This window comes from Mandrillus leucophaeus, unplaced genomic scaffold, assembly GCF_000951045.1.
Source record: "Mandrillus leucophaeus isolate KB7577 unplaced genomic scaffold, Mleu.le_1.0 Scaffold1154, whole genome shotgun sequence".
In the NCBI taxonomy this organism is placed as follows: domain Eukaryota; kingdom Metazoa; phylum Chordata; class Mammalia; order Primates; family Cercopithecidae; genus Mandrillus; species Mandrillus leucophaeus.
Window position 1 is genome coordinate 170,424 of NW_012099810.1, and position 14,296 is coordinate 184,719.

Below are 14,296 nucleotides of genomic sequence, written 5' to 3' on the forward strand. Positions count from 1 at the left end.
GTGCCCAGCCCCCTTCACTTTTTTCATCGGCAGAATGACTTCGTGTCTGTGGACTGACTACATGATATATGTAGTTAAGAAATTCAAATCCATAATTATTCTATCTAGACACAGTTCAATTCAAAATATTTGCTGGTTTTTAATATAAATTCTACATTTTTGTGGTATATAAAAGGTATTTCATATGCTCATCATTGTACTCATTTTAGATTCTTTTCTAAATGTGATGATTCAATTAATATGCATCACAAAACACTTGGCAAATGAATTTGAGGTGCTGGAGATTCACATTTGTACACAGGTATTTTTTCACCATAAATTCATATGAACTTGCTAACTGTGCTCTCCTCCTGCTAAAATACTTAAAATTCTTGGAAATAATGCATTTCTAAAGATAAGCTACCCATAAGGCACTACACTTTAATGTACATTTTAATATACTTCCTTTTTTATTGCAATTTGCTTTTAAGAAAATACTATCCAAAAAATACTTAGTTCAATGAAGTATAATGAGTCACAAATAAATGTTTTAAATAGCATCATTTTCCTGCCTGCCAGTTGCCTAAAAGCTCAGAAATGGAGTTAGTCCTTGGGCATTATTAATCAATTTTATTTAAGTTTCATAACTTTCTTAAGGACAGTAGTTCAACAAAATGAACTGAGTCCAGCACTATTATTCAAAAGCAAAAGAGGGCTATCCTGAAGTACTTCTCATTCACTGCTTCTCCACTGTTCTCCAACCATAAGAATCTTAACTGTTTAACATGTCCCAATGGAGGCTGTATTCATATGTTTGGTTGTGCACTGGACAATCTCTTCGATGCAGTAGGCAGAAGCAGAAAAGACAGTTTCCTTCTTAACTTTCCCTGGCAATCCATTTTAAAGAGTTTTCTTGAAGAGCTCCTTATACTGGCAAAGTTGTTAGCAAGTGGTCATCTGCTGTTCCTATTTGCTCACCACTCATCCGCTTCCTACCTTCCTACCCTAGAGCTGACATCCCCCCGATTTTGATGCCAAGTTCCCTCTGGGAGTGGTTCCTGGATAACCTGCCTGCATTACAATGCCTTGGTGGAGGAGAGGTGTGCTGGCCACACACACAGACACACACACACACACACACACACACAAACCCCACAGATTTCTAGGCCCCACTGAATCAAAATTTCTGGGAAGGGTGCCCCAGGGATCTCTAGTTTTTGTCAAGCAGCCCAGGATGTTTTTATGCACACTAAAACTTGAGACTCACTGCATTAAACAGTTACAAACCCCCACGAGGCACCTGGCCCTGAGCTGCTGAACATTCCCTATTTAAAATCAACTCCTGCCTTGGTCTCTCTGAAGTGGAGGTGTTTCCTTTCTCCTCCCTCACCCTGCATCTCAAATATTAATATTCCATCTTTTTCTCTTGATGTATCTTTATTCTACAAGACACTTTTTTTTTTTTTTTAATTGTGGCTTCGGCTTAATTTGAGCTTTAGCATTGTACCTTCAAATGTCCTCCATCCATTTCCACCAGGACACCCAACTGTGATTTTTCATTCGATACAGTCCAAGGCTAGATGGATCTTTCCTGTAAATATTGATAGCTCCAAATAAATTTATTCATTCATTCATTTATTCAATGTTACTTATAAAGCCCCTACTCTGTGCTTTTATGGACCTTACATTCTGCTAGGGGCCAGGAATGGGGCAGAAAGGTGTAAAAATAACAAACAATTATGTACACAATTATCTAATAAAGATTGTGGTAACTGTGACAAAGATGAAATACAGAAAACAATGAGAGTTATGCATTTTTTTTGGCAAAAATACCTTATAAGTGATGGTGTATCCTTCATAATGTATCAGGAGACATATGTTATTGATTTGTTCAATTATTAATGATGTTAATCTCGATATTTGTTTAAGTTATATCTGTCAGGTTCTCCCCGATACTATTTTTCTCTTTACAATTGAAAAGTATCTTGTAGGGAGACTATGCAAATATGCCATTGCCCACTAATTTTAGCATCCAAAGATTTTTTCCCCCGAGACAATTATTGTGGTGTTTGAAAGTGGCCATTTTTCTATTTCCATTATTCCTTCTATAATTATTAGTTCAGTTGACATTCGTGCTTGAAAGTTGTTTAATTTTTACATAGAATTTTTAAAATTTAAGCTTTCAAGTGGACCTATTTTCTTTATGGTATCTAGGTTTCCCAACATTCTTTAAAAGGTCTTGAAATAAATATGTCTACCAATCTTTTCTTCTGGTACTTCTGTGGTTAGCCATTTTTGGATAAATATATTTGATCCGTGTGGAATTTATTTTTATGTAAGGAGTGAAAGAAGAATATGGACCTTTCTTGACCGCTAGGCAGAATGGCCTTTTTCCTTCTGCCTCAATTATAACTGGGAATTGACTCCAATTATCTAAAATATACTTAACTTACTTAATTCCCAACTCTTCCCAACAAGGTGATCTGCCCTAACGAGGCACTTAGTACACAATTATTAAATGCAAATACTCTGGAAGCGATGGATAAAGTTACAGAGAAGAGAGGAATTGGTAGCCCAGAGAGGAAGCAAGTATGCAACACTGGAATGAGGAAACCCTTGTCCAAACTGAAGAGCAATGAAAGAAATGGAGAAGGACAAACAGTTATTGGGGAAGATCCTGAGGAAAAACCATAGAACTTGGAAGCTAAGTGGCTGTAACGAGATACAGGAGCATAAATAAGCAAAGATACTGTAAATGTTGACATCTAAATGAATTGGAGATGGTGATGCTTCTGACTTCACTATCAGAAGGTGAAGAATTGTCTCTTTCATCTCCATGGATGGTACCAACATCCAGTCATTTACACAAAATCTGGCAAACTCTGATATTAGCAATCCTGCACCTACCCTTTCCCTTAACCCCACATCCATTCTACCATCTGAATGTGCAGATTCAGATTCGCCTTCCAAAGCATCTCTCAAAACTGCAGGTTTTCACCATCTTTGCAGGGAGGCTCTTTAATGTACACCCCACCCTTTTCTCTGCCTGCATTGCTAGAATTGCCTTCTAATTGTTGTATTTGTTTCTGTCTTGCTCCCCTTCGATTAATTCTACCTGGTGAAGAAACTACCTGTGGTGATCTTTAAAAAATCTGATTCAGATATTGCCATTCCTTTGCTTAAAGCACTTGAATGATGTTCGATTGCTGTTAATATCCTATATCCTTAATGAGTCCCACAAAGCTGGGTCTGACCAGACTGCCTCCTTAGAGCCTTCTTTCACACCACCTCCTCCACTGGCTTCTTTCAGTTGCTGAGATGCACTATGCAAAGTCAATGCAAAGGCACTCCATCCTCAGTTCACACTTCCACTTTCTACCCATCTTTGCAGTGTTAGCTTAAGCATCTCTTTTTCAGGCAACTTATTTTTGACCATCGTCAGACTAGGTCACTCTCTTGATTACATACTCATGAAGAAACATCAAATACACCCAAATCAAGGTATTTTCTACGAAACAATCAGCCAGTGCTCTTAAAAAGTGTCAAGATCATGAAAGACAGAAAGACTTAGGAACTGTTGCAGATAAAAGAGACTAAGGAGGCATAACAAATGAATTCAATGCATGATCCCCAACAGGATCCTTGTCCAGAAGGACTTCGGTGAAACTTGAATAAGATCTGCAGATTAGACAATAGTACTGTATCAGTGTAAATTTACTGGTTTTGACAACTACTGTGGTTTTGCAAGGTGTTAATATTTGAGGAATATGGGTAAAGTTTGTATAAAAGCTTTGTGTACTATTTCCAAAATCTTTTGAAAGTCTAAAATTATTTTTAAATAAAATATTTTGTAAATGCTTGAATAGTACTTTTAAAAATCTTTTCAACAAGAATAAAAAAGTTTGCACCACTGACAGCTATAATATCTATTATCTCTAAACTATAGGAATCATTTGCATAACAGTAAGAAAGAGTTGAGTAAAATGGGCAAGTGACATGAGCAAGTAATAAGAGAAATATAAACAGTTAAGTCACAAGAAATAAACATCTAAATTCACTAGTAATTAAGAAACTGAATTTAAGCCAGGTATTTAAGGTATTTGATTGATAAAATTTACATGATTTGTCCAACTCAGTATGGATGAGGATTGAAAAAATTGTCAAGTTTTAAAATAATATGCACTCATGTTGACTAAGCAATTCCAATTCTAAGATCCCCCCATAGATTTCCCTGACCATTTAATATATACACACACACTGCAGCATGGTTTTAAAATATTAAAATTTTGGAAATAAAAATAAATAGCCATCAAAAGAGGAATATTTACAATAAATAACCTCTATAGCATATGAAGCTGTTAGAAATGACTTATATCTGTTTGTACTGAACCAGGATGTCACCCAAGTTACAGCATGAAGTGAAAACAGCTAGCTATGGAATAACATATAAAACATAGCTCCACCCTTATAATATGAATGCACATGTATTCATTACGTATACTGGAATTTTTCAAGAAACAAGTCTGGAACAACATTTACTGAATTTTTTTCAGCTGTTCTCTCAAGGGTGGGATTATGAGGGACTTTCACTTTTTATTTGTTCGTTGCTATACAATTTGTTATAAGTATGTATCACTTTGTAATCAAATTATACTTTTTTTTAAAACCTACAAGTTTTGAATAGGTTGCCCTGAATTTGAATCCTAGCCCTGCCAATTTCTACATGTGTAAATTCTGGTAAATTACTTAACTCTCTGAGTCTATTTCTCTGGCCCAAAGTTAAGAATAATTGAGGTTTCCTTGCCTCACAATATTAAGGTACTGGTAGTTGTAGCAATTATTCAAGGACTTCCTAAATCCTGGCGTGAGGCTGAGCTGGATGGTCTTAATGTACACACCATAACATCAATAGCAGAAAAAAGCAATTTACCAAAAAGCTATAGACCTTCAGGAATACAGAGTTGGAGAACCCTACTGCATAAACCCTTGAAAATCAGTCCTACCAAATTCTGGGCCCCAAGTCCTCACCCTTGTTTCTTTCTGCCTTTATGGTGACAAACCAGCCTGCTTCACCCACCTGTTCCTTGATCCTTTGTTTCTGGACCAGGTACTGTGTGTCTCTAGCTCAGGAGTGCACTTGTTTGCATCCAGTTAGTCCCCTGTTCAAAAACTGCACTGCAGCAACCCAGTGCCTGCCAGAAGAGGTCTAAACCCTCGTCAGCCCTTCAGTGGCCTCTGTTATCTGAGCCTTTCCCCTTCTCTGTGTCTTCCACTACTCATGTAAGAATATGTCTTCTCTTACATTCCTTTGATCAGAACCATCTCTGCCCTATCCAAATATCTGCCACTCAGAAGAATGTACATTATCTCTAAAAATTCCCACCAACCCTGTGGTATCTTGATTCCACCCATCAAAAGATAGATCATATCAAGACTAGGAAAGGCAATATATCGTACCTTCAATGAGAACTCCAAGGCAGCACTGACATATATGTTATTACATGAAAATGTCTATTGAAATCAGGAGGAACAAATGCTCAAAACATAAAAGTAGAAGAAAGAATTTGAATATAAGATTAGATTTAGCTCTTAAGTAGATTCTTCTCAAAAGGGTGGTTTACTGAGCACCTACATCAGAATCTCCTGAGAAGATTGCTAAAAGGAAGGCTGCTAGGCGCGGTGGTTCATGCCTATGGTCCCAGTACTCGGAATGGTTAAGGTGGAAAGATCACTTGAGCCCAGAAATTCAAGATCAGCCTGGGCAACACAGTAAAACCTCATCTCTACAAAAAAAAATTAAAAAAAAATAGCTAGGTGTGGCAGCACACACCTGTAGTCCCAGCTACTTAGAAGGCTGAGGTGGGAGGATCACTTGAACCCATGAGGTCAAGGCTGCAGTGAGCTATGATCACACCATTGCATTCCTGCCTGGGTGACAGAGCAAGACCCTTGTTTTAAAAAGATAAAAAGGAAGGCTGCCAGGCTCTACCCAAATCTTTTGAATAATCATCTCTAGGGGTGGGATGGGGGACATTTTCTTATTTTGAGCCTAGTTTGAGAATCACTGCCCTAGTTACCTAAGTTATTCAATAATATTATATTTGACAAAAGAAAAATAACTAAGTGTGCCATAAGAATATGATAGTTATATTTCTTTCAAGATCCACATTTCAATTTATTGAATTTTTCATGAATTGAAAAAAAAAGTTCTACACCCACCAATGATTTTGAGTGATTTTCATCTTATTTATTAATTAATTTATTTAGCTTACTTTATAGATTAAGTAAGCAGTTTCTTTGCCCAGGTAAATGGCAACATTAGCATAGGAAGGGCATATTTCAGGCCTCTCTTTCCCAGTCTCGTTCCATCCACCATGTCCATTTGTTCCTATAGTTAAAGAAAACTTATCTTGTGGAACAATTTATACACCAACCTTTCAAGGACAGAACAGATTGGGAAAAAAGCCAGAGTCAACCCACCAGAAGACCGAAGCATGGGCCCAAAGGCAGAACGACTTCTCTGTATTTCTAGTGTTAAATGATAGTTGTAGTGACAGGATAAATAGAATCACAGGGTCCTTAGATGAGCCAAATTTAGCCATAGTCATCATTCCTGGCTATAGTTTTTCCTACACTTTTAATTAAACGTGCATAGCTGATGAGTGCACTAGCCAGGCAAGTTTGAAATGTAACACTCTCAAAGTGAACCTGCAGCTGAGCCTGTCTCTGAACACAGGCGAATGCAAAACAGGCAGGCAGGGTTCACAGGGAGCTAGAAAGGGTTAAAAATGAGTCATCATTGGCTTCCTGTTTCTAAATTAACCCAGAGAAGCATCAAATCACACAATTAAAATGAATAACTCCTGATGGGCCTCTTAACAGTTATCTCTTGCATGAGCTTTTGCTGAATCTGGTTCAGTTACTGTGATGCCACTGAAACCTAAGTATCGCAACAGTTTAAAAAACAAAGAGCCAAATTCACCAAATCTCAGATTCTTTCATCTTTAATCAGATTTAGACTCATGAAATTTAAAATGTTTCTTTAAAAAGAATTGAACTTTTGCCAAATAATATAATGTGTAATTTACACAAAAAGGTAAATTAAAGGATGCAGAGTATATTTTTAACAGTGAGATTTCAAAATTTCCATCAACAAAATTATTAGTGTTTTATACTTGCATGCTGGGTACCGAGGATAGCGACTGGAGCAAGAAAAGTGGGGGCTTGCCCTCATGGCACTACAGGGTTCCAACCATCTCCAAAGTAAATCTCAAAGTAAATCTATCATCTTCAATGTAAAATTAGTACCCAGAGGATTGCTAGTTTTCCTTGATGTTTTGGTATTTTGTAAGCAATGCTTTTATTAAGTTCTTTATTAAAAAGTGCTCCAATTTGCATTTTCACATATGCTTTAAAAAACTGATTATTTTGTTTTTGTTTTGCCTAACACTGTTGGCATACACAACACATATATCTCTCCTTATACTCAATGATTCTCTGCTGGAGGCAAATTCAACTTTATACAAGACCAAGAAAAAGTTTCACCTACTTAGAAAAAAACAATACTAGCTATAGATTTCTGAGAGTTATAAGAACAAACGTTTATAAGAATTAATGCAATAAAGTCAATATACGGGAGTCAGTGATGGCAGATTCCATCCTAAAGCTCTGAAGGAGTTAAGAATTGCTTAGTCTTCACTGCTACAGGAGTCTTCCCACCTATAAATAAAATCTGGCTTCTTATAACTAGACATAATTACTTCAACAAGTCAAAGAACAACTAAAACTTGCTTTGCCATTACTCTACAAAATATTCTGAATACGCTGAATTAAAAGATGGTTAGAAATGTCATTCTCACTCACCACAGCTTACAATGGGAGATATCTGAGACTCTGGGAGTGTGGAGGTAAGTGGATGGCATATAAGCTTTTCAGAATACTAAAACTTGCCCCAGAATCTGACACATTATATGAGGGAGACATAAGAAACCTTGAGTATAAGGAGAGACATGAGTATTGTATATGCCAACTGTGTTAGAGTAAAGATCCAGAAAATAATCCATTTTTAAAGCATATATGAAAACACAAATTGGAGCACTTCTTAATAAAGAACTTAATAAAAACATTACCTACAAAATACCAAAACATCAAGGAAAAACAGTTATAATCTGGCTACTAATTCTACATTGGAGATGACAGATCTACATTGGAGAGGATTGGAACACTGAAGCTCCATGAGGACAAGCCCCTACTTTTCTTGCTCCAATCAGTATCCCCAGCACCCGGTATGCAGTATAGGAGACAGGGATCCATACAAGTCAGGACAAGAGGTGTTGGAATCATACTGCCTGGGTTTGATGGCCAGCTCTACCATTTACCAGCCTATGATGCTGAGCAATTCACATAGCTCCTCTGTACATCCATTTTTTAAATCTGCAAAATGGTACTTAGGCATAAGGTTATTTAAAGAATAATAACAAGAATAACAACGAACACATATAGCACTTAATTTTGTGCCAGACATTGTTCTAAACACTTTGTATTTACAGCTATTTATTTAACCCTCCCTAAAACCTTCTGAGATAGAAACTAATGTTTCAATTGAAAAGCAAGGAAACTGAGACTCACAGAAGTCAGTAACTTGTCCAAGGATACACAACTAGAAAGTGGGGGGAAAAATCCTGTTTCCAACCACTCCATCACCATTGAGATAAACTTGTGTTAAAGCAGTACAGTGCCTGGCATATAACACATCTTCAATAACGAACAGCTATTAATAAATATTTGTCAAATGTTCGCAAGATTCTGAGGTTACACCAGGGCTCCACAGGAAAGAATGCTGTAATCCACTGGTGATGTCCCTGTGGGTGTGGAAGGTATTAGTGATCACACTTGTGCCACAGGTTTTCGATCTCTTTCACATAAAACAAAGAATCCTGATATCTGCCTGAGGTTTTCTTTTCTCCATCGCAATGGGATCTGAGATCAGGCTGTCACCATGAGACACTGGATTGTCGCCTCCACTTGCTAATACTAATCCGCTCTCCACCCAACTGCCAAAGAGTTCTTCTGACAAGATGCTTTTCGCACCTGCTCCCTTTCAAGGAACCTACAATTGGCTACCACCTCAAATCAAAATTCCTCCCCCAGCTTTCAAGGGCCTTAATACGACATGGAGGAAACCTGCTTTTAACTCCTGTTCAAGTGCTCAAGAGCCTACTTATCAAATAAATACTTGATAGGAATGGCCACGTTTCATTATGCAGAGAATAGCAGTGTTTGTGCTACTTCAGAACAGTGATAAGCAGTTTTTTATTTTACATAATATTTTACTTTTATGTATTTATCTTTGGACATAGCCCAATTTTAAAAAATAAATTGAGAATCTTATTTTACTTTTGTTCAGAATGAAACAAGCTTCATCAGGGAAGGACATAAAAGGAAGAATTTCAAGAATAAGATTTGCATTATTATTATCCACTAGAAAGTTAATATCCAGGTAAATTTCAGATAGCTTTCTAATCTGTCATCCTGAAACTGGAACCTGAATAACTGGGAGACTTTCTAATGATGGGAGATGGAAAGTCAGAATTAAAACAAACAAAAAAAGGAGTCATAACATCCTTAATAGTCAAGACAATGGACCCATTTCCAAAAGAGTACCTTTAAAGGTTAACTAGAGCAAATCAAGACATAAGAAGTACTGGTGTTTATATCAAGGGGCTTCTTTTAATAAACACAAGTTACTAAGTAACCACCAAACACAAGTTACTAAGTAACCACCAGTCTAATTTAATGTCTCTAAACCAACCACATCAATAGAAAAAATAATATGGATTTAATTTAAAAGTTAGAGAATCAAACAATATGTGTTTTGAAGACTCAGCAATATGCCAAATGTTAAACTGGCCTGTCCACTTGACATGCAGAGATGCAAGATTGTACTAGAAGTTAATCTGATTTGCTTAGAAATGCAAATAATTTCTGACAAAAGCCACATCCAGATGTAGCTACATCCAGATTATTCCTGAGTTGAACATTCTGATGTCAACTCAGGATTTCTGAATGTACATTCACACGTTCAACTGGACAGTTCACATGTTCAGATAGCTGGAATAAGCAAGTCAACAGGTACCAATAGTATTTCTTGTTTGTTTTTGTTTTGTTTTCGAGTTTTGTTTGTTTTTGTTTTGTTTTGATTTTATTATTGTTTCTTCAATCGAGGATGTTGGCCTTCTTAGTTGATTATATGAACTGGGATTCAATTTGATGGAATCTTTGGTGACTCATATAAAGTTATGATTTAAAAAATCAATAGCAAAAGAGGTGATGTAGTTTGGTTAGGAAGACATTCTAAAATTTTTCATTTATGTAGCAAATATTTATCAAAGAGCTGCTATGCATCAGCTCTAAGGAATGGAAAGCTGGCTCTAATATCTTCAGGGATAACCATGAGTCATTTCCTGTAGTTTCAGTTGAAGCCATCTATAAATCTTTCATAAGGTCAAGAAAAAGATGTTAGTAGTAGACAGAATCGTAAATCCGGTAGATTAATTAAAATGTCTCTAATTGGTAAATGCACCCACCAGGAAAGCACCTAGCACTTCCTGGACGGAATCTACATTATTTTCTCTCACATTCCTTCTACTTCTCATGTTTTGGGCAAGAATTATCAGCCTTCTTTTCTTGTAAAATGCAATCTCATTTCTTGGATTGTAGCAGTAAATTCTTACAGCTGGGAAGGGTCCTAAAGGAAGGAAATGATCAAATGGTGTTAATTAAGTCCTATGTGCTGAAAGTAAGAAGAGGGAACTATTATTAACAATCCTTTATAATATTTTTATCAGTCCTTCTTAGGAACCAACCCCAAAGACACTCTCTCCTCCAGAAGCAAATCTCTCTACTGAGGACATCCTTAGGAAACAGGTCCCTCATTACTCCCTTCAAGCCTCCCACAAACCGTAAGACTCCTATGAAACAGGGAAAGGGTACCAAGAAACAGGCCTTGAAGGCTGAGATAGGGGTAAAGGACTTAGGTTATCTGCCTTATAATTTAAATTTTGGTGTTTACTTTACAGGTGGGGATAAGAAAACAAGTTTCTTCTTGAAATTCCCAAGACCCAGTTGCTACATAAATTACAGCCAAAGTATATGCAAAAGTAGATTCTCAGTGGCAATTTGCTGTATGCGTTTCTGAACAGAAAACAATCAGCCAATTCATTTTCCAGGTAGATTCCAATAACATTTCACGCTTTGAATGGAGAAGCTCTCATGGTGCAAATGGTAAACAAAAAGAGTCTACTGCTCAGCGACATTAACTTGTATTAAAAATAAAGACATGTATAGTGTAGTTACACAATGCCCACTATAATCCAGTGGCAGAGTATATTTTTGAAATACAATGTAGCATCCATCCTGAAAACACAAAATTTCCAATGGAAACAAGGTCGGGATAAAAACAAAACACGGTGGCTTAATTTCTGTGTAAAACAACCGTCAAAACCCACCCTCAAAAATACTGACACGGACAATCAAACATTCAGGTATAATTTATCAGCTGGAACAAATCTACGTTAATGACCTTGACAGGGCCTTAAATCACGAGACCATAAACCGGCATCCTAGTGATATCTACTATGTCTTCGGAAATAGCTTAAAATCCAGGACTTCATGTTATTCTCAGTAATGAGCAGGATGTTTGGAAAGCAGTGTGCTCACTGGGGCTTACTTTGAAAGCTGTCTTTTTTACTTACTACCGAACACAGATTTCCAGGAAGCAGGCCACCCCACCCCACTTCCCAGGCACTTGATTTTTTTTTTTTTTTAAACCTCTAGATTGGGTTCCGTTTCCTGAATTACTTATTCCTTGTATAAATTTTCTTTTAAACTTCAGCAATTATGGCACCTTCGGCTCTGGGGGTATCAGCAGCCTGAGTTGTTTTAGAGAAAGTTCTGAAAAAAATATGTTTTGGAGACATTCCATTTCTTTGTGCATCTCACCGGGGGCTTTAGGTGAAGGCTTTAAGTTATTCAGGTGCGGCGCAATGTCTTAGTCGCTCATGAACGGCACAAAAGTAACATCATCTGGAAAGGCATGGCACCTGCTCGGCCAGGGTAAAGGTCCGTTTTTCTAACCCTCGCCCTTCCCTCCTCCACACCGCGCCGCTAGAGACAGTGCAGTGGTCTCTCCCAAGGTCGACATCATCTCCAGGGCTGCAACCCAGGGCTGAACCAGAAAAACAGGCGCACCCACGTATAGGTCAGGCCAGAGTCCCGCCCCGCCACCAGCAGCCAGGGCTTCCTGCCTCCCTATCAAGGTGAAACTAACCCCGAGGGCCCCGCGGAGAGGCGCATGCAGGCGGCGCCGATGGAGGCGGCCGATCGCAGGACTGGCAGGAAGGAAGCGATCAGCCGCCAAAGTGCCTTTTTCCTCCCCCGGAGCCAGCCCGGGACCGGACGCTGCCAGCGGAAGGGCCGGCGCGCGCCAGGCCACGAGGCACACGCACCCGCCGTGCGTACTTCCCCGTCCGGTGCGCGCTCTCACTCAAGCGCGCGCGCCGCTACTCACCAGCAACCCTGGGTGTCCGCAGCGCGCGTGGGACGGCGACTGCGACGGCTGCCCCCGCGCCTGCCGTGTGGCCTTGGCATCCGTCCGGCCGCTGCAACCCGGGCCGCGGTGGCTTTTTCTGGAAGGCGTTGCAGCGGGGTGATACCGGCACCCGGCGACTAGGCGTCCGCTCGTTTGCCTCGGCCGTGCCTCCTCCCCCTTCTCCTGTGCCGACCGATGGAGCTTTGCTGGTTCCACTCGCGCGGGCTCCGTGCGTCGCTCTCCTCCTCACTGTCGGACACCTCAGCGCAGGGGATGAACAGCTTCCTCGCAAACCCACGCGCAGGCCGGCCGACCCCGAACCTTCAGCAGCCGTCCCTGCTGCCGCTGCTGCAGGAAAATAAATTGTCACTGCGATGGTCCCGGCCTCCCCTGCCCCGGCCCCTGGGTGCCGCCTCCGCCTCTGCCTCCGCCCCCTCCTCCCTGGCGGCGGCGGCGGCTTCCCGCATTCTGCAGAAAAAGCCCGCAGGTGGAAGGAAGCAGGGCCCCTGCGGATGGCCTAGAGCGAGAGTGAAGCGGTTGGGTGCCACTTTCGCATCTGAAACCCTGCACGTCTTCTCCCCAGCCTGGAACCACCTAAAGTCCCTTTTGCTCCACTGTCAATTTCACCGAGATAGACAGGAGTGGTGCCTTTGAAGACTGCACAGTACACAAGCCTTGAAGCAGCTGACCGTTAAACTGTCACTGGAGTCTGGGGAAGGATAGGGTTTTGGTTGAAAATCCCACTTATACCTCATATCAGGAATTCCTTTTTGATATTTATCCACAACTGGCTACGCCCACCATGAAGCACCTTAGTTCTTCCCCCTACCCCCAATTTGTGTGTACTTGGAAAATACGAATTATTAGAATATCTCTTGGATGTTATGGTACTATCACATGCAGTGTTCTTACTACAGTTCTGGCACTGTGTTAGGCAGTCGGTACACAAGATCTTATTCCATCTGCTACAACCTATATGTAAAAGGGACTCATTTTTTGTTTTTGTTTTTTCCATGAACGAGAGACAGAGAAGTAAAATAATTTATCCCAGGTTAATCACCTAGAAAGTAGTAGAAGCTTAAATTTTAACTCTGATCCAATACTGAAGGCTGTTTCTATTGGCTTGACAGGTTCTATTAATTGATAAACATTTTATGAAGGTTGCGGCTGCTGGATGAAATAGAGTCGCTTTTCTTGAGCTTGGTTGGGAGCTTACCTCCAAGTGAGAGAAATGGCTGCAGAGTGGGGTGGGAAAACACTGGCTTTTCTTAGTTAGTCTTTCCTCTGGAAACCAAAATTCTAGCCCTGGCTCAGCCACCAACTGAGTTGTTTGGTCTCAGGCATTTCACCTTCTTAAGCTTCATCTTCCTGAATTCTTTTCTTTTAAATGAGGAGGTTTGATTGTTGGAGGCAGCCTGCAGCCTTGATTTTTAAGAAGCAACAGTGTTGTTTTTCTTAGTTTGAAGTTGGTTCCAAATGTTGAAGTTAGGAGATTTCACAGAAATTCAGACTTTTCACATTTTCTGTAAAATTGTAACATCAGATATTTGGTCCAAGGCGAGTTCTAGCAGCCATCAGCTGGAGCTGAATAGCGGGTGTCCCCTTTAGACTGTGAAGACACTCTTCAGTTTTCCACAGTCCCCACCACTCCCATACACCCCCACCTCACTGACATTTGAGAATATGATAGGCATTTGAGTTTGCAGTATTGGACCAGATAATCTCATG

The 14,296-nt window shown here is 39.7% G+C and overlaps 1 protein-coding gene across 2 annotated transcripts in view; it reads right to left on the reverse strand.

Moving 5' to 3' along the window:
- The window catches only part of STAMBPL1 (STAM binding protein-like 1), a 55,684-nt gene extending 42,237 nt beyond the window's left edge, over positions 1-13,447 (reverse strand). Inside the window, exons 1-2 of one of the 2 annotated variants that reach the window (XM_011998096.1) lie at positions 12,548-13,447; positions 10,566-10,726 (exon numbers count right to left, since the gene is read on the reverse strand). The gene's annotated coding sequence lies outside the window, so the exon portion shown is untranslated. The remainder of the gene's footprint in view (positions 1-10,565; positions 10,727-12,547) is intronic. The other variant, XM_011998091.1, reaches the window with a different exon arrangement.
- Between the last annotated feature and the right edge of the window lie 849 nt (positions 13,448-14,296).